We start from the raw sequence: 26,609 nt of genomic DNA, 5'->3' as shown, positions 1-26,609 counted from the left end.
CATTACTTGCAGCAGGTTTCTCTGCACGCCACGGTGGACCCTGGGCTGCGAACGCACCTCATATCTATCACCCTATTACTTGGTGTGGTCCGCTAGCCCTAACAGTATACAGCGCCAGGGTCTGGCTAGTAATGGCGGATGAACAGCGACTGCAGCGGTACATCCAACAGCTGGAGGGCAAGTTGGTGACTCTCGAGTGTACCATCTCAGCTGTGGATGTTTCCGCCGTAGCTGTTCAGGCTGCAAGCGTGGCGGCAGCAAGTTTGTCCACTGCCACCCCTGTTCCAACCTTATCTTGCCTCCCACTGCCAGATAAATATTCTGGTGATAGTGCATCTTGTAGGGGTTTCATGAGCCAGTGCGCAATACACCTCGAGCTCCTGGCTGCACGTTTTCCAACAGAGCAGGCAAAGGTGGGATTCGTTATATCTCTTCTGTCAGACAGTGCGTTTGAGTGGGCTACACCACTGTGGGAGCTGTTATGATCAGGTGACCTTGGAGCAGCATGAAAACTTTCACTGGAGTAGGTGGAAACTATACTGACCGCAAACACTGATCTTAACACCACAACTAGAAGTAGCCGTGGGGTGTGCCTAACAAAACCTAGACACCTCGACACAGCCGGAGGACTAAATACCCCTATAGATGGAAATAGGAATTCTACTTTGCCTCAGAGCAGAACCCCAAAGGATAGGCAGCCCCCCACAAATATTGACTGTGAGTAGTAGAGGAAAAGACACACACAGGCAGGAAACAGGATTTAGCAAATGAGGCCACACTAGCTAAACAGGAAAGGATAGGACAGGTGTTCTGAACTGGTGATTCAGAAACACAATGGACCTGGTGGTTAAGAGCCCACAAAGTGACCTGATAGTTACTAACAACATAGAACGAGCTCTGAGACGTGGGAACTCTGCTGACCGCAATCCCTAATCCTATCACACCACACTAGAGGTAGCCGTGGAGCGCTCCTGACCAGACCTAGGCGCCTCGGGCACAGCCTGAGAAACTAGCTAGCCCTGAAGATAGAAAAATAAGCCTGCCTTGCCTCAGAGAAATTCCCCAATGGAAAAGGCAGCCCCCCACATATAATGACTGTGAGTAAGATGAAAATACAAACACAGAGATGAAATAGGTATTAGCAAAGTGAGGCCCGACTTAATGAATAGACCGAGGATAGTAAAGATAGCTTTGCGGTCAGCACAAAAACCTACAAACAACCACGCAGAGGGCGCAAAAAGACCCTCCGTACCGACTAACGGCACGGAGGTGCTTCCTCTGCGTCCCAGAGCTTCCAGCAAGCAAGAAAAACCAATATAGCAAGCTGGACAGAAAAAAATAGCAAACAAAAGTAACACAAGCAGAACTTAGCTAATACAGGGCAGACAGGCCACAAGACGATCCAGGAGAGAGCAAGACCAATACTGGAACATTGACTGGAGGCAAGGAACAAAGAACTAGGTGGAGTTAAATAGAGCAGCACCTAACGACCTAACCTCGTCACCTGAGGAAGGAAACTCAGAAGCCGCAGCCCCACTCACATCCACCAGATGAAGCTCATGGACAGAACCAGCCGAAGTACCACTCATGACCACAGGAGGGAGCTTGACCACAGAATTCACAACAGACAGGATACTAAGCGGTCAGTATTAAAAATCCTTCAAAAAATATCCACAGCAGAAAATACAAAAACTCCACCATCTAACTAAAGATGTGGAACGTATATCTGCAACTTCAGAGAATCCAACAAGACTGAGAAAACACTGACACAGTCTAAGCTGGACAAGAGAAAAACAAATGAATAGCACAGAATATAAACACACTGCATGTGTGCCACAGAAAAAGAAACATACACTTTTCTTTGCTGAATTGGCAGCTAAGCAGGAGAAGCCAGAAAGTGATCCAACACTTCACAAGAAACATTGACAACTGGCAAGGACTAAAGAATCCTGCACACTTAAATATCCCAGTCAGAAGTGCAATCAGCAGATACACCTGGCCAGGACTGCGACTCAGAGACAACTGCATTCCCACCTACAAACACTGGAGGGAACCCAAAAGCAGAATTCACAACAGTACCCCCCCCTTGAGGAGGGGTCAGCGAACCCTCACCAGGGCCCCAGGACGATCAGGATGAGCCAGATGAAAGGCAGGGACCAAATCAGCAGCATGGACATAAGAGGCAAAAACCCAAGAATTATCCTCCTGGCCATAACCCTTCCATTTGACAAGGTACTGAAGCCTCCGCCTCGAAAAACGAGAATCCAAAATCTTCTCAACCACATACTCCAACTCTCCATCAACCAACACAGGGGCCGGAGGATCAACAGAGGGAACAACGGGCACCACATATTTCTGCAATAAAGATCTATGGAAGACATTATGGATAGCAAAAGAGGCCGGAAGCGCCAAACCAAAAGACACCGGATTAATAATCACAGAAATCTTATAAGGACCAATAAACCGAGGCTTAAACTTAGGGGAAGAAACCTTCATAGGAACATGACGGGAAGACAACCAGACCAGATCCCCAACCCGAAGCTGGGAACCAACACACCGACGACGGTTAGCAAAACGTTGAGCCTCCTCCTGAGTCAACACCAAATTGTCCACCACATGAGCCCAAATCTGCTGCAACCTGTCAACCACAGAATCCACACCAGGACACAGTCAGAAGGCTCAACCTGCCCGATTATTAAGGGCAAACTCGGCCAATGGCAAGAAGGCCACCCAATCATCCTGATCAGCAGACACAAAGCATCTCAAATAAGTCTCCAAAGTCTGATTAGTTCACTCGGTCTGGCCATTTGTCTGAGGATGAAATGCAGAAGAAAAAGACAAATCAATGCCCAGCCTAGCACAAAAGGCCCTCCAAAACCTAGAAACAAACTGGGAACCTCTGTCGGACACAGTATTCTTCGGAATACCATGCAAATGAACCACATGCTGAAAAAACAACTTACAGCCTGGAATTAAGTCAATAGCACAATAGCAGTCCCTGTGCGGTGGAAGGAAACTGGACTTGGGCTCATCGAATACATCCTGAAAATCAGACAGAAACTCTGGAATTTCAGAAGAGGAAGAAGAGGAGATTGACATCAAAGGAACATCATTATGAACCCCCTGACAACCCCAACTAGTCAAAGACATGGACTTCCAATCCAACATGGGATTATGTACCTGCAACCACGGAAAACCCAGCACGATAGCATCATGCAAATTATGCCACACCAGAAATCGACAATCTTCCTGATGGGCTGGCGCCATGCGCATGGTCACCTGTGTCCAAAACTGGGGCTTATTTTTAGCCAAGGGTGTAGCATCAATGCCCCTTAAAGGAATAGGTTCTGCAAAGGCTGTAAGGGAAAACCACAACGCTTGGCAAACTCAAAGTCCATTAAGTTCAAGGCGGCGCATGAATCCACAAACGCCATGACAGAAAATGATGACAATGAGCAGATCAAGGACACAGATAACAAAAATTTAGGTTGTACAGTACTGATGGTAATTGAACTGGCGATCCTCTTTGTCCGCTTAGGGCAGACAGAAATGACATGAGAAGCGTCGCCACAATAACACAACCTATTCTGACTTCTGAAACCTTTTCGTTCCGTTCTAGACAGAATCCTATCACACTGCATTGGCTTAGGAATTTGCTCTGAGGATAACACCTTTTATGATCTGGTGGTTTAGGAACAACATGAGACAAGCTCTGAAGGAGGTGGTGTCTGTACTGACCGCAGACCCTGAACCTAGCAGCGCAACTAAAAATAGCTGTGCGGGGTACCTGACGCTCCCTAGACCCCTCAACACAGCCTAAGATCTAACTTCCCCTAAAGATGGAAACAGGAAACCTATCTTGCCTCAGAGAAAATTCCCAAAGGAAAGATATCCCCCCACAAATATTGACGGTGAGAGGAGGGGAAAATAACATACGCAGAAATGAAATCAGATATTAGCACAGGAGGCCAGTCTAGCTTGATAGACAGTTAAGTAAAAAGGGCAGCACACTTAACTATATACGAGTTGGCGACTCTGGGTTCAGCACCTGTTCACACTCAGTCTATGTTTGGATGTGCAGGTCAGGTTTTTGAAATGTATTCTTTAGCTTGATAGACAGGACAGGAAAGGATACTGTGCGGTCAGTATAAAAACTACAAAAACAATCCACACAGACTTTACAAAATCTCCACACCTGACTAAAGGTGTGGAGGGTAAATCTGCTTCCCAGAGCTTCCAGCTAACAGAAAAAATCCATACTGACAACTGGACAAATATAGAATGCACAGAACAATAAGTCCACAACATGTGGACTGAAATGAGCAAAGCCAGAACTTATCTTTGCAGAACTGGTCAGGAAACCAGGAGAATCCAAGCAGAGATGTGAATCCAGCTAGGAACATTGACAAGTGGCACAGGCTGAATAAAGAGCCAGACTTAAATAGCCGACAATAAGTGGAGGCAGCTGACGACAGCTAACTCCAAGGAGCAGCCATACCACTAGAAACCACAAGAGGGAGCCCAAGAGCAGAACTCACAAAAGTGCCACTTACAACCACCGGAGGGAGCCCAAGAGCGGAATTCACAACAGTACCCCCCCCTTGAGGAGGGGTCACCGAACCCTCACCAGAGCCCCCAGGCCGATCAGGACGAGCCAAGTGAAAAGCACGAACCAAATCGGTAGCATGAACATCGGAGGCAACAACCCAAGAATTATCCTCCTGGCCATAACCCTTCCACTTGACAAGATACTGAAGCCTCCGCCTCGAAAAACGAGAATCCAAAATCTTCTCAACCTCATATTCCAACTCCCCCTCAACCAACACCGGGGCAGGAGGGTCAACCGAGGGAACAACGGGCACCACATATCTCCGCAACAAAGATCTATGGAAAACATCATGAATAGCAAAAGAGGCAGGAAGAGCCAAATGAAAAGACACCGGATTAATAATTTCAGAAATTTTATAAGGACCAATAAACCGAGGCTTAAACTTAGGAGAAGAAACCTTCATAGGAACATGACGAGAAGACAACCAAACCAAATCCCCCACACGAAGCCGGGGACCAACACGCCGACGGCGGTTAGCAAAATGTTGAGCCCTTTCCTGAGACAACGTCAAATTGTCCACCACATGAGTCCAAATCTGCTGCAGCCTGTCCACCACAGAATTAACACCAGGACAATCAGAAGGCTCAACCTGCCCAGAAGAAAAACGAGGATGAAAACCAAAATTACAAAAGAAAGGTGAAACCAAAGTAGCCGAACTAGCCCGATTATTAAGGGCAAACCCGGCCAACGGCAAGAAAGACACCCAATCATCCTGATCAGCAGACACAAAGCATCTCAAATAGGTCTCCAAGGTCTGATTAGTTCGCTCAGTTTGGCCATTAGTCTGAGGATGAAACGCCGAAGAAAAAGACAAATCAATGCCCATCCTAGCACAAAAGGCCCGCCAAAATCTAGAGACAAACTGAGAACCTCTGTCAGACACAATATTCTCTGGAATGCCATGCAAATGAACCACATGCTGAAAAAACAATGGAACCAGATCTGAGGAGGAAGGCAACTTAGGCAAAGGTACCAGATGGACCATTTTAGAGAACCGGTCACAAACAACCCAGATAACAGACATCTTCTGGGAAACAGGAAGATCCGAAATAAAATCCATGGAAATATGCGTCCAGGGCCTCTAAGGGACCGGCAAAGGCAAAAGCAACCCACTAGCGCGGGAACAGCAAGGCTTGGCTCGGGCGCAAGTCCCACAGGACTGCACAAAAGCACGCACATCGCGAGACAAGGAAGGCCACCAAAAGGACCTAGCAACCAAATCTCTGGTACCAAAAATCCCAGGATGACCAGCCAACACTGAACAATGAACCTCAGAAATTACCTTACTTGTCCATCTATCAGGAACAAACAGCTTCCCCACTGGACAGCAGTCAGGCCTATCAGCCTGAAATTCCTGAAGCACCCGCCGCAAATCAGGGGAGATAGCAGAAAGAATCACCCCCTCCTTAAGAATGCCAACTGGCTCCAGGACTCCAGGAGAATCAGGCGAAAAACTCCTAGAGAGGGCATCAGCCTTAACATTCTTAGATCCCGGAAGATACGAGACCACAAAATCAAAACGGGAGAAAAACAGGGACCATCGAGCCTGTCTAGGATTCAGCCGCTTGGCCGACTCGAGGTAAATCAGATTCTTATGATCGGTCAGGACCACAACGCGGTGCTTAGCTCCCTCAAGCCAATGTCGCCACTCCTCAAACGCCCACTTCATAGCCAACAACTCCCGATTGCCGACATCATAATTGCGTTCCGCAGGCGAAAACTTTCTGGAAAAAAAAGCACACGGTTTCATCAAAGAACCATCAGAATCCCTCTGAGACAAAACGGCCCCTGCCCCAATCTCAGAAGCGTCGACCTCAACCTGAAAAGGAAGAGAAACATCTGGTTGACGCAATACAGGGGCAGAAGTAAATCAGCGTTTACGCTCCTGAAAGGCCTCAACAGCCTCAGAGGACCAATTAGTCACATCAGCGCCTTTCTTCGTCAAATCAGTAAGAGGCTTAACCACACTGGAAAAGTTGGCAATGAAACGGCGATAGAAATTAGAAAAGTCCAAAAATTTTTGAAGTCCCTTCACAGATGTGGGTTGGATCCAGTCATGAATAGCTTGGACCTTAACAGGATCCATTTCTATAGATGAGGGAGAAAAAATAAAACCCAAAAAAGAGACTTTCTGAACTCCGAATAGGCACTTAGACCCCTTCACAAATAAAGCATTATCACAAAGGATCTGGAACACCATCCTGACCTGCTTCACATGAGACTCCCAATCATTGGAAAAAATCAAAATATCATCCAAATATACGACCATGAATTTATCAAGGTAATTGCGGAAAATATCATGCATGAAAGACTGGAACACAGATGGAGCATTAGAGAGCCCAAATGGCATCACAAGGTATTCAAAATGGCCTTCGGGCGTATTAAATGCAGTTTTCCATTCGTCACCCTGTTTAATACGAACAAGATTATATGCCCCTCGGAGGTCAATCTTAGTAAACCAACTAGCCCCCTTAATCTGAGCAAACAAATCAGTAAGCAGAGGCAAGGGGTATTGGAATTTAACCGTGATCTTATTAAGAAAACTATAATCAATACAGGGTTTCAAGGAGCCATCCTTCTTAGCAACAAAAAAGAAACCCGCTCCCAATGGTGACGAAGAGGGCCGAATATGCCCTTTCTCCAAAGATTCCTTAACATAGCTCCGCATGGTGGCACGCTCTGGCACAGACAGATTGAAAAGTCGGCCCTTAGGGAACTTACAACCAGGAATCAAGTTAATAGTACAATCACAGTCCCTATGTGGAGGAAGGGAACTGGACTTGGGCTCATCAAATACATCCTGGAAATCCGACAAAAACTCAGGGACCTCAGAAGAGGGGGAAGAGGAAATTGACATCAAAGGAACGTCACTATGTACTCCTCGACAACCCCAACTAGTCACCGACATAGTTTTCCAATCCAGCATCGGATTATGTTCCTGTAACCATGGAAATCCCAGCACAACAACATCATGCAGGTTATGCAACACCAGAAAACGGCAATCTTCCTGATGTGCAGGAGCCATGTACATAGTCATCTGTGTCCAGTACTGAGGTTTATCCTTGGCCAAGGGTGTAGCAACAATGCCCCTCAAAGGAATAGGGCTTTGCAAAGGCTGCAAGGAAAAACCGCAGCGCCTGGCGAATTCTAAGTCCATTAAGTTCAGGGCAGCGCCTGAATCCACAAATGCCATGACAGAAAAGGACGACAATGAGCAAATCAGGGTCACAGATAAGAGAAATTTAGGCTGTATTGTACTAATGGTAACAGACTTAGCGACTCTCTTAGTACACTTAGGGCAATCAGAGATAACATGAGCCGAATCACCACAGTAAAAGCACAGCCTATTCTGACGTCTGAATTCCTGCCGTTCTATTCTAGTCAAAATCCTATCACATTGCATAGGTTCAGGACTATGCTCAGAGAACACTGCCATATGGTGCACAGCTTTGCGCTCGCGCAGACGCCGATCAATCTGAATGGCTAGAGACATAGATTCGCTCAAACCGGCAGGCGTAGGAAAGCCCACCATAACATCTTTAAGGGTTTCAGAAAGACCTTTTCTGAAAATAGCAGCCAGCGCCTCTTCATTCCATTTAGTGAGCACAGACCATTTTTTAAATTTCTGGCAGTATAACTCTGCCGCTTCCTGACCTTGACACAAGGCCAACAGGGTCTTTTCTGCATGATCCACAGAATTAGGTTCGTCATACAATAATCCGAGCGCTTGAAAAAATGCATCTACATTCAATAATGCCAGATCCCCTGTTTCAAGAGAAAAAGCCCAGTCTTGAGGATCACCACGCAGCAAGGATATGATGATTTTCACCTGCTGAATGGGATCACCAGAAGAACGGGGTTTCAAAGCAAAAAACAATTATCAGTTATTTTTAAAGTTCAAAAACTTGGATTTGTCCCCAAAAAACAAATCAGGAGTAGGAATTCTGGGCTCTAAAGCCGGAGTCTGGACAACATAGTCCTGGATATTCTGTACTCTTGCAGCAAGTTGATCCACACGAGAAAACAAACCCTGAACATCCATGCCAAAACATATATCCTGAACCACCCAGATATCAAGAGGAAAAAAAAAGACAAACCAAAGCACAGAAAAAAAAATGGTTCAGAACTTTCTTTTCCTTCTTTTGAGATGCATTTAATTCATTTTTGGCCACTTGTACTGTTATGATCTGGTGGTTTAGGAACAACATGAGACAAGCTCTGAAGGAGGTGGTACTGACCGCAGACCCTGAACCTAGCAGCGCAACTAAAAATAGCCGTGGGGGGTACCTGACGCTCCCTAGACCCCTCGACACTTCCCCTAAAGATGGAAACAACAAACCTATCTTGCCTCAGGGAAAATCCCCAAAGGAAAGATATCCCCCCACAAATATTGACGGTGAGAGGAGGGGAAAATAACATATGCAGAAATGAAATCAGATTTTAGCACAGGAGGCCAGTCTAGCTTGATAGACAGGACAGGAAAGGATACTGTGCGGTCAGTATAAAAACTACAAAAACAATCCACACAGAGTTTACAAAATCTCCACACCTGACTAAAGGTGTGGAGGGTAAATCTGCTTCCCAGAGCTTCCAGCTAACAGAAAAAATCCATACTGACAACTGGACAAATATAGAATGCACAGAACAATAAGTCCACAACATGTGGACTGAAATGAGCAAAGCCAGAACTTATCTATTCAGAACTGGTCAGGAAACCAGGAGAATCCAAGCAGAGATGTGAATCCAGCTAGGAACATTGACAAGTGGCGCAGGCTGTATAAAGAGCCAGACTTAAATAGCCGACAATAAGTGGAGGCAGCTGACGACAGCTAACTCCAAGGAGCAGCCATACCACTAGAAACCACAAGAGGGAGCCCAAGAGCAGAACTCACAAAAGTGCCACTTACAACCACCGGAGGGAGCCCAAGAGCGGAATTCACAACAAACACCACAGCGCGCACAGTTCTGCGCTCCCGCAAGCGCCGGTCAATCTGAATGGCCAGAGACATAGAATCACTCAGACCGGAAGGCGTGGGAAACCCCACCATAACATCTTTAATGGATGCAGAAAGACCCTTTCTGAAAATTGCCACCAAAGCATCATTATTCCATTTAGTCAACACAGACCATTTTCTGAATTTCTGACAATACAATTCTGCCACCTCTTGACCCTGAGACAGGGCCAACAAGGTCTTCTCAGCTTGATCCACAGAATTAGGTTCATCATATAACAATCCCAAAGCCTGAAAAACGGAGTCTACATCAAGCAAAGCCGGATTCCCAGATTCCAGGGAAAATGCCCAATCCTGTGGGTCGCCACGCAGCAGGGAGATGATGATTTTAACCTGCTGAATGGAATCACCGGAGGATCGAGGACTCAAAGCAAAAAACAGTTTACAGTTATTTTTAAAACTCAAAAATTTGGACCTGTCACCAAAAAACAAATCAGGAGTAGGAATCTTCGGTTCTAAAACAGGAGTCTGAACAATATAATCAGAAATACCCTGTACCCTAGCAACAAGCTGGTCTACACGAGAAGCTAATTCCTGAACATTCATGCTAGCAGAAGGCTCTTCAGCCACCCAGAGATAAAGAGGGAGGAGAAGACAAAGTAGACTGAAGAAAAAAAATGGCTCAAGACCTTTCTGCCCTTCTTCTGAGATGCATTTAACTCATTATGGGCCAGTTGTACTGTTATGATCAGGTGACCTTGGAGCAGCATGAAAACTTTCACTGGAGTAGGTGGTAACTATACTGACCGCAAACCCTGATCTTAACACCGCAACTAGAAGTAGCCATGGGGTGTGCCTAACAAAACTTAGACACCTCGACACAGCCGGAGGACTAAATACCCCTATAGATGGAAATAGGAATTCTACCTTGCCTCAGAGCAGAACCCCAAAGGATAGGCAGCCCCCCACAAATATTGACTGTGAGTAGTAGAGGAAAAGACACATGCAGGCAGGAAACAGGATTTAGCAAATGAGGCCACACTAGCTAAACAGGAAAGGATAGGACAGGATACTAAGCGGTCAGTATTAAAAATCCTTCAAAAAATATCCACAGCAGAAAATACAAAAACTCCACCATCTAACTAAAGATGTGGAGCGTATATCTGCAACTCCAGAGAATCCAACAAGACTGAGAAAACACTGACACAGTCATCTGGACAAGAGAAAAACAAATGAATAGCACAGAATATAAACACACTGCATGTGTGCCACAGAAAAAAAAACAGACACTTATCTTTGCTGAATTGGCAGCTAAGCAGGAGAAGCTAGAAAGTGATCCAACACTTCACAAGAAACATTGACAACTGGCAAGGACTAAAGAATCCTGCACACCTAAATATCCCAGTCGGAACTGCAATCAGCAGATACACCTGGCCAGGACTGCGACTCAGAGACAACTGCATTCCCACCTACAACCACTGGAGGGAACCCAAAAGCAGAATTCACAACATTGAGCATGGTGATCATGTGGTGCAGAGTGCTCTGCTGTTCTTGAGCACTCTGAAACAGGTCTTTTGGGGACCTCGAGTCACCCATGATACAGCATTCCAACTGTTGGCATTGACTCAGGGCTCGTCCATGGTCAGCCATTTTGCCGTCCACTTCCGGACGTTAGCATCTGAGCTAGAGCGGTCTGAAAAAGCCCTCAACCTTGCATTTTGGAGGGGCCTGGCTGACCATGTGAAGGACGCTTTGGCCACTAGGGAGATTCCTGCCACACTGGAGGAGCTAATAGCTGTATCCACTCGCATTGACCTCCGTTTTAACGAGCGGAGGTTAGAGCAAGCCCAGTGTAGGCAGAGGTTTTGGCTGGCTCCCACCTTCGACAAACCTTTGGAATCTTTGGTCCAGGTGCCCGAGTCACATGAGACCATGGAGGTGTCATAAGCGGGATCTAAGTCCTGGACTGCTCGTGCACTCAAGGTCTGTCATGTCTGCCAGCAGTCAGGACATCTTGCCACCAGATGTCCCCAGCGGTTGGGGAAACATCAGCGTCTAGTGGTAGTAAGTGGAGGTACACTAGACACGGCGACGATTGCCTCCAAAATGTCCTTTAAGGGGACAATTACCATAGGCTCATCCACTCATTCGGTAGAGCTTTGTGTGGATTCCGGGGCGGAAGGCAATTTTATGTCATCTGCCTTCACCCAACGACACGCAATACCCATGGTGATGATCGCCAAACCAGTGACCGTACGAGATGTGAATGGGTCGACACTGCCCTCACAGATAATACACCAGACCATCGCATTTACTCTATCTATGTCGCCATCTCATCAGGAGATTATATCTCTGCTCGTCATTCCTAAGGGAATTGGTGAGGTCCTGTTAGGGATGCCTTGGCTACGGTACCACTCCTCTCATATTGAGTGGTCCACAGGCAGAATTTTGGGATGGAGTTAAACTTGTGGGGGTAGATGTCAGAGGGAATGTGTTCAGGTTGCTACTACTGAGGTACCCACAGACTTTCCTCTCTCCCCAAGCAATATTTCCCTATGTGGATGTGTTCTCCAAAAGGGCTGCAGAGACCCTTCCGCCTCACCGCCCCTATGACTGTCCTATTGACCTCTTGCCTGGTGCTGAGCCTCCCCGGGGTCGAGTCTACCTTTTGTCTCTCCTGGTGATGGAGGCAATGTCTCAGTACATCCAGGAGAATCTGGCAAGAGGATTCATTAGGAAGTCAGTGTCACCTGCAGGGGCTGGGTTCTTCTTCGTACAGAAGAAGAATGGAGAATTACGTCTATGCATAGATTACAGGGGTCATAACACCATCACCGTTAAGAACAAGTACACATTGCCCCTGATATTTGATCTTTTTGATAGGCTTTGGGGAGCAAGGGTGTTTACTAAACTAGATCTACGGGGTGCTAACAACCTGATTCGCATCTGTGAGGGAGACGAATGGAAGATGGCTTTTAATACCAGGGATGGGCACTATGAATGCCTGGTGATGTCCTTCTGGCTCTGTAATGCCCCAGCCGTTTTCCAAGACTTTGTGAATGATATCTTCCGGGATATGCTCTCCACCTTGGTTGTAGTCTACCTGGATGATATTCTCATCTACTCTCCAGATATAGACTCCCACCGGAGAGATGTTTGCAATTCCTTCGACCTCCTATGGGCAAATTTCCTCTATGCCAAGTTGGAGAAGTGTGTGTTTGAGCGAGAGTCTTTGCCTTTTCCTGGGCTATATCATCTCGGCCAAAGGATTGGCTATGGATCCCGCCAAGCTGCAGGCTGTGATGGACTGGCAGGAACCCCATTCTCTTAACGCGGTGCACCGCTTTATGGGGTTCATCAACTATTATCGTCAGTTCATTCCCCACTTCTCAACTTTGGTATCTCCTCTGGTTGCCCTCACCAAGAAGGGCGCTAATCCCAAATTTTGGTTGGAGGAGGTCTCCAAGGCCTTCCTCTCTATCAAGTCACACTTCGCTGGCGCTCTCATTTCACATCGCCACGATGTTGTTAAACCATTTATCATGGAGGTGGATGCCTCTTCCGTCTGTGCTGGAGCAGTTCTCTTCCAGAAGGATGCTCAAGGTCAGAAGCATCCTTGCTTCTTCTTCTCCAAGACCTTCACACCGGCGGAGAGGAATTATTCCATTGGGGATAGGGAGTTGCTAGCCATGAAGTTGGCCTTTTCGGAGTGGAGACACCTCCTGGAGGGGCTCATTTTCCCCTCCAAGTTTTAACTGACCACAAAAATTTGGTGTATTTGCAAACCGCCCAGCAGCTAAACTCTCGCCAGGCCAGATGGTCCCTTTTCTTCTCCCGGTTCCACTTTACCCTCCATTTTCTCTCTGGAGAGAAGAACACTCGTGCCAATGCTCTCTCCTGCTCCTTAGTGTCATCAGAGGAGGATGAGGAGGAGCCTCAGCTTATTGTCCCTTCAGAGAGCCTGAGAACCGTGGCTCCGATTTTGCTAGAGTCTGTGCCCACAGGCAAGACTTTCATTCCATCTAATTTGCAACCGGAGGTTCTCTCTTGGGATCACTCGTCCAGGGTGGGTGGACATTTTGGGACAACGAGGACATCTGAGATTTTGGCGAGGACATACTTGTGGCCGCATATCGCCCGTGATGTCAGGGACTATATTCGGGCGTGTGTCTCCTGCGCTAAGAATTGGTCTCCTCGGCAACGGCCTGCTACTTTACCCCCTGCCGGTGGCAGACAGGCCGTGGGAGATGGTCAGGATGGACTTCATGGTGGGCTTACCCAAGTCTTATAGCTGTACAGTTATCTGGGTAGTCACCGACCATTTTTCTAAAATAGTGCACTTGGTTCCACTTCCACAGTTACCTTCTGCACGGGCCTTAGCAGCATTGTTCAAATCATTAGACATGTTTTCTGTCTACATGGCATGCCTGATAAAATTGTCAGTGACTGGGGTCCTCAGTTTGCATCTCGGTTCTGGAGAGAGCTCTGTCGTATACTCAGCATCGAGCAGAATCTCTCTTCTGCATACCATCCCGAGACAAATGGGTTGGTAGAGAGGGCCAACCAGACTCTGGTCACATACTTGCGACATTTTGTCTCCGCCAGGCAGGATGACTGGGCATTTTTGTTACCTTGGGCGGAATTTGCTTTGAACAACGCCGTAGCTGACTCTACCGGGCAGACTCCATTTCTCCTTCGCCAGTATCTGCGTGTTCCTGTGCCCATGCCCGTGTCATCCACCGATTCTAGGGTGGCAGACTGGGCAGTGGAGGCACGTGACATTTGGGACCGCACACAGGATGCCATCTGGGCCTCCAAGGAGAGAATGAGGGTTTCTGCTGATACACACCAGCGCCCCGCTCCGACCTTTGCTCCAGGCGGCTTAGTTTGGCTCTCCTCCCATAACATCAGGCTGCAAGTTGAGTCCACTAAGTTTGCTTATCGCTACATAGACCCTTTCAAGGTTCTGGAACAGGTCAACCCTGTGGTTTACCATGTGGCTATTCCTCCGCGCCTTGATATCACCGACACTTTTCATGTATCCCTATTAAAGCCCGTCTACATGTCCCGGTTTTCCGAGTCATCTGCCGGGACATCAGGGTTCATTCACGGATGAGTACGAGGCGAATTCTATCTTGGGGTGCAAGGTGGTACGTGGCAAAAAATATTATTTGGTGGACTGGAAGGGCCACAGCCCAGAGGATAGAACCTGGGAGCCTGTTGAGCACATTCGGCCTCCACTGCTCGTTGCAGCCTTTGAGCGTAGCGAGGCCCAAGGAGGGGGGCCATGTTAGGCGTCGAGTTCCTGGCGCTGCACAGGGGGAATCTCGAGCTATGTCCGCTGCGGTCTCCCATTCTTCTCCAGCTGCAGTGGAGCCTGCTCAGTGGAGACGTCGGTCCCAGCGCCTGGCCAGGACAGATACTGCACATATGGTTACTGCTGCCCTTCCAGGTTCAGCCATTATAACTATTGCTGTTCGGCGGCAAGCAGGCGCTCCTGGGACTAAGTCCTGCTTTTCCCCTGTTGAGCATGCCCAAGGGAAGATATATAGAAAAAATATAATGTAACTAGGGTCTCAAGAATATATATAATCGTATGCAATCCCTAACAAAAAAATAATAAATCTTTATTAAGAACCCACATATTGGTTCACACCACAAAAATAGACCACAAAATAAACGAAAGACATACACTGTGCTCACACATAAACACTTAATAAAAATGGGTAAACTAGGTATCCCTAATAATGCTATTCTCGCACCTTCCTACCTGTGGGGGTTGGCACCCTATAGGGGAAACGATATGGCGCCCCCACTCCACGGCGGCTATCCCTGGGGGCCCTGTAGTACCCTATATCCCCTAGGGAAACCCACTACCCGCAGATAAGGGAAACCGCTGTAGCTAGACAGAGGTGCTCCTAAGCTAAAGGAACCCTAAATCCCCACAAATAAAAAAACAGAATAAAGAACACAGCAGGCAATAGATATTGGCATAATTGGCGATAATGGGGAGAGAAGTTTAGTATGAATGCTTATGGGGCCATAATGTCCATGATAGGAAAATCAACTATAGTACCCCAATACAGCCACAGGTAGTGCATATATAATATATCTCTACCAAAGCCAAAGGCTGAAAGCACTTATCTCCCTTCGCCTGCCAGTTGCCATACAGATGAGCAGCGCCTCTACGCGTTTCGCCCAATTGGGCTCCTCAGGAGGCTCGATAGCAAGATAGTTAGTGTCCTGATGCGGTGTGATGATGGTCAATGGCCATCATCACACCGCATCAGGACACTACCTATGATCAGCCATTTGAATTGAATACTCAGCTTTGCCCTTTATGAAAGCTCTACCCTGGATGCATTCATTGATTATGTCAGCATGCTACTATATGTTCTACCTGCTTGAATTTTTGTTATTACATTTTTAACATAATTCATTAAAAATGTAATCTTTTAAATTATTATCTTTTGTAATGCATCCTCCTTCCCCTAAACAACTATTTATTTAAGAGATGTGTTGTTACTATATCTAGTTTGGAGGTCATTTATGACTTTAAATATTTTTTTGACTGTGTTTCAAAATGTCATCTCTGAAGCAAAGTGAAGAAAGCTCGGAAAGTCCACTGGATTGGTAGAATTTCATTGGTAGAAAGTTTATCAAGTCCATTTGCTTTTAATGCCATTTTCTCCATTTTATCATTTTTTTCCAATCTTGGAAAACCTCTTTAAAATTAATAACTATAATTTTAAAATTAAATAAAAGACTGAAAATAAATACTCCTTTCTCTGTGGTGCCATTAATTATATGGTTGTACCTCTACCCTATAGCTTCCAAACAGCTACAGGAATCTATGAACCCTCCACAATGTTTCTAAGGTTCATTCTTCACTATGTAAACTCAGTTACATGATAATCTTAATTTTCTCCCTTCATTGCTATAATTAAAAATAGTTCTCCACTCCCTGATGACCTGATGAGCTTGTGATAGGCTTGTGTTTATGAACAACGTCCAATCAGAGGAGATAGAAATGCTTGGGGCAGGGACAGTGCTGCAGCCTGGACCAATGAGGAGCCAATGGGTGTGTCTCAGTGTTACCTCTCCTGGCTCCAGCACCATGTGCACTTGTCATGCCTCTATGACATCCTACGGCATACTACTGTCAGGCCATTAAATGGGGTCCAGGAGGTGGGATACTGCCCGAATAATCATCTACTTGGTGTTCTGTCATTACCTGGTATATGAGTTTCCACTGCTATAATTCTGCTAAGTCAGCTACTACTGCTTCAGCAGCATTGCTATATCAGCTTCCATTGTTCCAGCTCTTTTACACCACTGCCTTTGTTCCAGCTCTTTCACACCATCATTGTTGTTCTAGGTGTGCTGTGTACTGTTGTTGTAGCTCTGCTGTATAAGTTGCTGTTGTTCCAACTCTGTTACTTAACCTTTCAATGTTCGAGCTTTGCTATATCAGTCACTGTCGTTCCAGCTGTGCTACATCAGCCTCCATCATTCCAACTTATCCAACCATGCTGCATAGGAACTGTTCATCTGATTAAAGGCCTCCCAGCATGTATCACTAGAGATAAAGTAATAGCAGAAAAATACATGCCAGACACAAATGTGAATAAATATTTGAACTTTATTAGTAATCATTAAAAGCTTATTAAAAACAATGGAAAAAAAACAGACATGATTGACAAAGTAATATGTAAAGTACATATATGCACAGAGAGAGGACTGTGTAATTACAAATTACAATCAAACCATAAATAAGATATACTATATATACTTTAAAGGGCACTGGTAAGTATACACAGCCAGACAAGATACGTACAGTATCAATTAGGCCATTCAGCAATCAGAATATATATCCATCTGTAGGGAAACTGTCACGGGGAGCCTAGGTAGGCTAAAGCTAATAACCCGGGCCTCTGCGATTCCCTTCAGACTAGGGAAACCCTGTCTGTCCCTCTCCCAGAGATTACACTGATGGTGTGCTTGTCTGGGCCGCCAGGCCTGACCCTGACTCCTGATTCAGTACTTAACTGAAACCTCCACCCTCCACCCAGTGATAATCTTAACACCAACCTTACAGAAAGCACAGACAGGGAAAACCAAAAACACACCACGCCGCAAACACACTCAGGAAAACACTATAATGTGCAGAGGGCAAAACAAAACACAAATATAGGAAGGAGAAATATGACAAGGATAATACACCACCAGATCTGATATTTCCACTCCAAGACCACCACTCCGAACCGAGATCACCAGGCACAAGACACAAGCTATAATCGGCGACGCCAAAAGTTCAGAAGAACTATATAAAGGCCGTGGGCATGCCCCAGCCTCCAATCTGAGTACCAGCTAGATTAACCCCGGACAACCTAGATAAAATCTAGCTGGCGCCACTGAGCGCATAGTGGACGAATGCAGAATTATCGCTGTCTGTCAGACGCCCCAGTGTGAATAGCGTCCGACATGACAGAAACACAGCGATTACGTGTTTTGATGTGACTTCGTCTGGGGCATGGAATGGAGGGACTGGACAGGTATTTATATGAATAATGTCCATTCGAATGCAAGAAACTCAGGACTCATAACTATTTACACCTGTAACTATGCATGATCACGTGACATTCTCTTACTTCTGGTCTAGAATCATAGAATCATAGAATGTTAGAGTTGGAAGGGACCTCCTGGGTCATCTGGTCCAACACCCTGCTCAATGCAGGACTCACTAAATCATCCCAGACAGATGTCTGTCCAGCCTCTACAGTGATTAGGTGTCGGCAGCGTTTCACACCAGGTCTAAATAGTTAAAACAAAATGGGATTCGGGAGCATGCACTGATGGACCATTGATAGCAAGGATGCAGATGGAGTCACAGTGTGTTCTTTTGTACTTAATTTTTGCCTGTATATACCTAGTTAAGGCTGGCAGCAAGACGTAGTCTGTTGTGAATTCTGTGGTCAAGCTCCCTCCTGTGGTCACAAGTGGTGCTGCGGCTTCTGAGTTTCCTTCCTCAGGTGATGAGGTTAAGTCGTTAGGTGCCGCTCTATTTAACTCCACCTAGTGCTTTCATCCTGGCCTCCAGTCAATGTTCTAATGTTGGTCTGCTTCCTCCTGGATCGTTCCTGTGGCCAGTCTCTCCTGCATGAGCTAAGTTTGCTTGTGTTGTTTTTTGCTATTTTATCTGTCCAGCTTGCTATATTTGTTTTTCTTGCTTGCTGGAAGCTCTGGGACGCAGAGGGAGTACCTCCGTACCGTTAGTCGGTGCGGAGGGTCTTTTTGCCCCCTCTGCGTGGTTGTTTGTAGGGTTTTGTGTTGACCGCAAAGCAATCTTTCCTATCCTCGATCTATTCAGAAAGTTGGGCCTCACTTTGCTAAATCTATTTCATCTCTGCGTTTGTACTTTCATCTCAACTCACAGTCATTATATGTGGGGGGCTGCCTTTACCTTTGGGGAATTTCTCTGAGGCAAGGTCGGCTTATTTTCCTCTTAGGGCTAGCTAGTTTCTCAGGCTGTGCCGAGTTGCATAGGGAGCGTTAGGCGCAATCCACGGCTGCCTCTAGTGTGGTTGGATAGGATTAGGGATTGCGGTCAGCAGAGTTTCCACGTCTCAGAGCTTGTCATATGTTTTTGGTTATGGTCAGGTCACTTTGTGTGCTCTGAACTTCAAGGTCCATTGCGGTTCTGAATTACCTTATCATAACAGTACTGGAGGCCTGAGTACTAATGCTTCTCAATAGAGGGAAAAAAGAAGTTCTGAGACCATTTTTTTTTCTTTGCACTGTGTTTTGCCTTTTTTTTCCCCTAGACATCTGGGTGGTTCAGGACACAGGTGTAGTGATGGACATTAAAGGTCTGTTTTCATGTGTGGATCATCTCACTGCAAGAGTACAAAATATTCAAGACTTTGTGGCTCAGAATTCTATGCTAGAACCAAGAATTCCTATTCCTGATTTGTTCTCTGGAGATAGAGCTAAATTTCTGAGTTTCAAAAATAATTGCAAACTGTTTCTGGCTTTGAAACCTCGCTCCTCTGGTGACCCAGTTCAACAAGTTAAGATCATTATTTCTTTATTACGTGGCGACCCTCAAGACTGGGCATTTTCCCTTGCGCCAGGAGATCCAGCATTATGTAATATTGATGCGTTTTTTCTGGCGCTCGGATTACTGTACGATGAACCTAATTCAGTGGATCAGGCAGAGAAAAATTTGCTGGCTCTGTGTCAGGGTCAGGATGAGATTGAGGTTTATTGTCAGAAGTTCAGAAAGTGGTCCGTGCTCACTCAATGGAATATATGTGCGCTGGCAGCTATTTTCAAATAAGGTCTCTCTGAATTTATTAAGGATGTCATGGTGGGATTTCCTTTGCCTGCTGGTCTGAATGAGTCTATGTCTTTGGCCATTCAGATCGGTCGACGCTTGCGTGAGCGTAAATCTGTGCACCATTTGGCGGTATTATCTGAGCATAAACCTGAGCCTATGCAGTGCGATAGGACTTTGACCAGAGCTGAACGGCAAGAACACAGACGTCAGAATGGGCTGTGTTTCTACTGTGGTGATTCCACTCATGCTATCTCTGATTGTCCTAAGCGCACGAAGCGGTTCGCTAGATCTGCCACCATTGATACGGTATAGTCGAAATTTCTTTTGTCCGTTACTTTGATCTGCTCTTTGTCGTCCTATTCTGTCATGGCATTTGTGGATTCAGGCGCTGCCCTGAATTTGATGGACTTGGAGTATGCTAGGTGCTGTGGATTTGTCTTGGAGCCCTTGCAATGTCCTATTCCATTGAGAGGAATTGATGCTACGCCTTTGGCCAAGAATAAGCCTCAGTATTGGACCCAGCTGACCATGTGCATGGCTCCTGTGCACCAGGAGGATATTCGCTTTCTGGTGTTGCATAATCTGCATGATGTGGTCGTGTTGGGGTTGCCATGGCTACAAGTCCATAACCCAGTATTAGATTGGAAATCTATGTCTGTGTCCAGCTGGGGTTGTCAGGGGGTACATGGTGATGTTCCATTTCTGTCTATCTCATCATCCATCCCTTCTGAGGTTCCAGAGTTCTTGTCTGATTACCGGGATGTATTCGATGAGCCCAAGTCCAATGCCCTACCTCCGCATAGGGATTGTGATTGTGCTATCGATTTGATTCCCGGTAGTAAGTTTCCTAAGGGTCGACTGTTTAATTTATCTGTACCTGAGCACACCGCTATGCGGAGTTACGTAAAAGAATCCTTGGAGAAGGGTCATATTCGCCCGTCGTCATCGCCATTGGGAGCAGGGTTCTTTTTTGTGGCCAAGAGGGATGGTTCGCTGAGACCTTGTATTGATTACCGCCTTCTAAATAAAATCACGGTCAAATTTCAGTACCCCTTGCCGCTGCTATCTGATTTGTTTGCTCGGATTAAGGGGGCTAGTTGGTTCACCAAGATAGATCTTCGTGGTGCATATAATCTTGTGCGCATTAAACGGGGCGATGAATGGAAAACTGCATTTAATACGCCCGAGGGCCATTTTGAGTACCTAGTTATGCCATTCGGACTTGCCAATGCTCCATCAGTATTTCAGTCCTTTATGCATGACATCTTCCGAGAGTACCTGGATAAATTCCTGATTGTATACTTGGATGATATTTTGGTCTTCTCGGATGATTGGGAGTCTCATGTGAAGCAGGTCAGAATGGTGTTCCAGGTCCTGCGTGCTAATTCTTTGTTTGTGAAGGGATCAAAGTGCCTCTTTGGTGTTCAGAAGGTTTCATTTTTGGGGTTCATTTTTTCCCCTTCTGCTATCGAGATGGACCCTGTTAAGGTCCAGGCCATTTATAATTGGACTCAGCCGACTTCTCTGAAGAGTCTGCAAAAGTTCCTGGGCTTTGCTAATTTTTATCGTCGTTTCATCTGTAATTTTTCTAGTATTGCTAAACCATTGACCGATTTGACCAAGAAGGGTGCTGATGTGGTCAATTGGTCTTCTGCTGCTGTGGAAGCTTTTCAAGAGTTGAAGCGTCGTTTTTCTTCTGCCCCTGTGTTGTGTCAACTAGAGTTGAGCGACCTTGACCTTTTTCGCAAAACCCGACTATCTCAAAAGTCGAGTCGAGTGGAATCGGCCGATTATCGCAAAAAGTCGGGGATCGACCGAAACACGAAACCCAATGCAAGTCAATGGGGGAGCATAGTCGGCAGTGAGTAGAGGCCAGGAAAACATGTACAGAGCCCATTGTATTGGGAAAAGCATCCATTCTTGCTACTGAAGCTTGTCAATCGTAATTTAACTTATAATAATTGTAAGGCATTTGAAATTGGGGGTCATTTGGCTAAAGTTGTGGGGGGTAGGGCTTGTTCAAGTAATTAGTGGGCCCAGGACATCTGGACCACGTCACGGCAGTGGAGCAGGGAGAGGTAGGTATTTCAACTTTGCAAGTGCTGTGATCCTGAGCAAGCAGGGGGGCCCACTCGTTGGCATTGGCACTGGCACAGGGCCCCTCAAAGTACAGCGGTGTGTTTGCACGGCGGGGGCGCCTCCCACCGGCAGCAACACTTTTGCGTACTATGAGGGGCCCTGTGCCAGTGACGTCGCCAACGAGTATTCCTCCCCCCACCTGATGAATGAACCTGCACCTTCATCTGCACCTTCCTCTTTGTCCCCGTGTAAGGTGGTATGGTATGCGGGAAGGGGGACCTGACTTTCAGCAGGGTCACAATCTTGCAGTGTAGCGTGCACGGGGAATGTTGCGTTATGGGTCAATGTACCAGCAGACTCATCTATCACTGGCTGGGCAATGGGCAGGATGAGGGGGAAACAGATATGGGCCCAAAGAATAAAGTGGGCTAAATGCAGTGCAAAATTGGTAACAGGACTACACAGGGGGCATTGTTTTGTTCAGTGGAGGACAACTGGAATGAAAGGCTGACACAGAGAGTAGGCCCAAATCAGTAAGTATTCTAAATGCAGTTCAAAATTGGCAACAGTAGTAAACCGGCGGCACAGCTTTGTTCACAGTAGGAGAACAGCAAGGAGCGGCAGACACAGATAGAAGGCCCCAACCCAACTAGTAGGCCTAATGCAGTGTGGTTTTCAACAACTACTTCAGAAGAGCCAGAAGATCGAAGCAATGGAGACAAAACCTGGGGAACACCTTGGAGTGGAGCACACCGTCTCTACACCCCATACCCAATTTGTAGGCCTAATGCAGTGTAGTTTTCTACAACTACTAAACGAGAGTCGGAAGACCGAAGCAATGTAGACGAAATCTGGGGAACACCTTGGAGTGGAACACACCGTCTCTACACCCCATACCCAATTTGTAGGCCTAATGCAGTGTAGTTTTCTACAATTACTAAACGAGAGTCAGAAGATTGAAGCAATGGCGTGGAAACCTGGGGAACACCTTGGAGTGGAACACACCGTCTCTACACCCCATACCCAATATGTAGGCCTAATGCAGTGTAGTTTTCTACAACTACTAAACGAGAGTCAGAAGATTGAAGCAATGGCGAGGAAACCTGGGGAACACCTTGGAGTGGAACACACCGTCTCTACACCCCATACCCAATATGTAGGCCTAATGCAGTGTAGTTTTCTACAACTACTAAACGAGAGTCGGAAGACCGAAGCAATGTAGACGAAACCTGGGGAACACCTTGGAGTGGAACACACCGTCTCTACACCCCATACCCAATTTGTAGGCCTAATGCAGTGTAGTTTTCTACAACTACTAAACGAGAGTCAGAAGATTGAAGCAATGGCGTGGAAACCTGGGGAACACCTTGGAGTGGAACACACCGTCTCTACACCCCATACCCAATATGTAGGCCTAATGCAGTGTAGTTTTCTACAACTACTAAACGAGAGTCAGAAGATTGAAGCAATGGCGAGGAAACCTGGGGAACACCTTGGAGTGGAACACACCGTCTCTACACCCCGTACCCAATTTGTAGGCCTAATGCAGTGTAGTTTCAACAACTACTAAACACGAGCATGAAGATTGAATCAATGGAGAGGAAACCTGGAGAACACCTTGGAGCGGCAGAGACCGTTAGTAGGCCCTACCGAAGTAGTAGCCCCAATGCAGTTTTCCAATTCCTACAGGCTGAAAACCAGACTATTGACGCTCAGATTTTTTCAAAGGAGGACAGCTGTATTGAGTGGCGCAGACAGACACAGTTATTAGGCCTTAACCCAAAAATGTGGCTCAATGCAGTTAAAAAAAGGTTACAGGGGTACACAGGCAGCATTGGTCTGTTCAGTGGAGGACTATTAAAATTATGGACCGTAGACATACTTTGTACGCCTACTATTAAAAAAAGGATGCTCTATGCAATTAAAAATAGGTTCCAGGGGTACACGGGCAGCAGTGGTCTGGTCAGTGGAGGCCTAGTGGAAGGAGGGACCGCAGACAGGCTTCGAAGGCCTAACATAATAACATTGGGCTGTAGGCACTTTATAATTGGTTCCAGGGGTACACGGGCAGCAGTGGTGTGGTCAGCGGAGGAAAATTGGAATTAGGGACTGCAGACAGACTTTGTAGGCTGTCCCCTGTGGACCATGCATCCAACACATTAACCCAGTGCGCCGTAATGGACACGTAACTTTTTGTGGAAATGCCTACTAGTCCATGTGTCTCTTGTCAGGTGCACCTTTCTACTGTTTTATTGCCTGAGTGCTATGACAATGCAGACTTTTTGATGCCGGTGGAGGGCTGGGATGGCTTTTCTCGTAAAAGAAGTGTCGACTGGGTAGCTTGAACCGTGGTACAGAGTAGTTCATCTTTTTTAAAAAAATATAAAACAAAGAAAAAAAGTAGGCTCCATGCACTTTCAGCTGGGTTCCAGGGGTACACGGCCAGCATTGGCCTGGTCAGTGGAGGACAAGTGTAAGGAGGTACCGCAGACAGGCTTCGAGGGCCTAACATAATAAAATTGGGCTGTAGACAATTTAAAATTGGTTCCAGGGGTACACGAGCAGCATTGGTCTGGTCAGTGGAGGCCTAGTGGAAGGAGGGACCGCAGACAGGCTTCGAAGGCCTAACATAATAAAATTGGGCTGTAGGCAATTTAAAATTGGTTCCAGGGGTACACGGGCAGCAGTGGCCTGGTCAGTGTAGTAGTAGTAGAAAGAACGGACCGCAGACAGGCTTCGAAGGCCTAGCATAAAAAAATTGGGCTTGCTGTAGGCAATTTTAAATTGGTTCCAGGGGTACACGGGCAGCAGTGGTCTGGTCAGTGTAGTAGTAGTAGAAAGAACGGACCGCAGACAGGCTTTGAAGGCCTAACATAACAAAATTGGGCTTGCTGTAGGCAATTTTAAATTGGTTCCAGGGGTTAAAGGGGCAGCAGTGGCCTAGTCAGTGTAGTAGTAGTAGAAACAACGGGCCGCAGACAGGCTTCGAAGGCCTAACATAAAAAAATTGGGCTGTAGGCAATTTAAAATTGGTTCCAGGGGTACACGAGCAGCAGTTGTCTGGTCAGTGGAGGCCTAGTGGAAGGAGGGACCGCAGACAGGCATCAAAGGCCTAACATAATAACATTGGGCTGGCTGTAGGCAATTTGAAATTGGTTCCAGGGGTACACGGGCAGCAGTGGCCTGGTCAGTGGAGGCCTAGTGGAAAGAACGGACCGCAGACAGGCTTCGAAGGCCTAACATAAAAAAATTGGGCTTGCTGTAGGCAATTTTAAATTGGTTCCAGGGGTACACGGGCAGCAGTGGCCTGGTCAGTGTAGTAGTAGTAGAAACAATGGGCCGCAGACAGGTTTCGAAGGCCTAACCTAATAAAATTGGGCTGTAGGCAATTTAAAATTGGTTCCAGGATTACACGGGCAGCAGTGGTCTGGTCAGTGGAGGCCTAGTGGAAGGAGGGACCGCAGACAGGCTTCGAATGCCTAACATAATAAAATTGGGCTGTAGGCAATTTAAAATTGGTTCCAGGATTACACGGGCAGCAGTGGCCTGGTCAGTGGAGGCCTAGTGGAAAGAACGGACCGCAGACAGGCTTCGAAGGCCTAACATAAAAAAATTGGGCTTGCTGTAGGCAATTTTAAATTGGTTCCAGGGGTACACGGGCAGCAGTGGCCTGGTCAGTGTAGTAGTAGTAGAAACAACGGGCCGCAGACAGGCTTCGAAGGCCTAACATAAAAAAATTGGGCTGTAGGCAATTTAAAATTGGTTCCAGGGGTACACGAGCAGCAGTGGTCTGGTCAGTGGAGGCCTAGTGGAAGGAGGGACCGCAGACAGGCATCAAAGGCCTAACATAATAACATTGGGCTGGCTGTAGGCAATTCGAAATTGGTTCCAGGGGTACACGGGCAGCAGTGGCCTGGTCAGTGGAGGCCTAGTGGAAAGAATGGACCGCAGACAGGCTTCAAAGGCCTAACATAAAAAAATTGGGCTTGCTGTAGGCAATTTTAAATTGGTTCCAGGGGTACACGGGCAGCAGTGGCCTGGTCAGTGTAGTAGTAGTAGAAACAACAGGCCGCAGACAGGCTTCGAAGGCCTAACATAAAAAAATTGGGCTGTAGGCAATTTAAAATTGGTTCCAGGGGTACACGAGCAGCAGTGGTCTGGTCAGTGGAGGCCTAGTGGAAGGAGGGACCGCAGACAGGCTTCGAAGGCCTAACCTAATAAAATTGGGCTGTAGGCAATTTAAAATTGGTTCCAGGATTACACGGGCAGCAGTGGTCTGGTCAGTGGAGGCCTAGTGGAAGGAGGGACCGCAGACAGGCATCAAAGGCCTAACATAATAACATTTGGCTGGCTGTAGGCAATTCGAAATTGGTTCCAGGGGTACACGGGCAGCAGTGGCCTGGTCAGTGGAGGCCTAGTGGAAAGAACGGACCGCAGACAGGCTTTGAAGGCCTAACATAAAAAAATTGGGCTTGCTGTAGGCAATTTTAAATTGGTTCCAGGGGTACACGGGCAGCAGTGGCCTGGTCAGTGTAGTAGTAGTAGAAACAATGGGCCGCAGACAGGCTTCGAAGGCCTAACATAAAAAAATTGGGCTTGCTGTAGGCAATTTTAAATTGGTTCCAGGGGT

Source organism: Ranitomeya imitator, chromosome 5 (assembly GCF_032444005.1).
Source record: "Ranitomeya imitator isolate aRanImi1 chromosome 5, aRanImi1.pri, whole genome shotgun sequence".
NCBI lineage: Eukaryota > Metazoa > Chordata > Amphibia > Anura > Dendrobatidae > Ranitomeya > Ranitomeya imitator.
Note: the sequence above shows the minus strand (reverse complement) of the source record.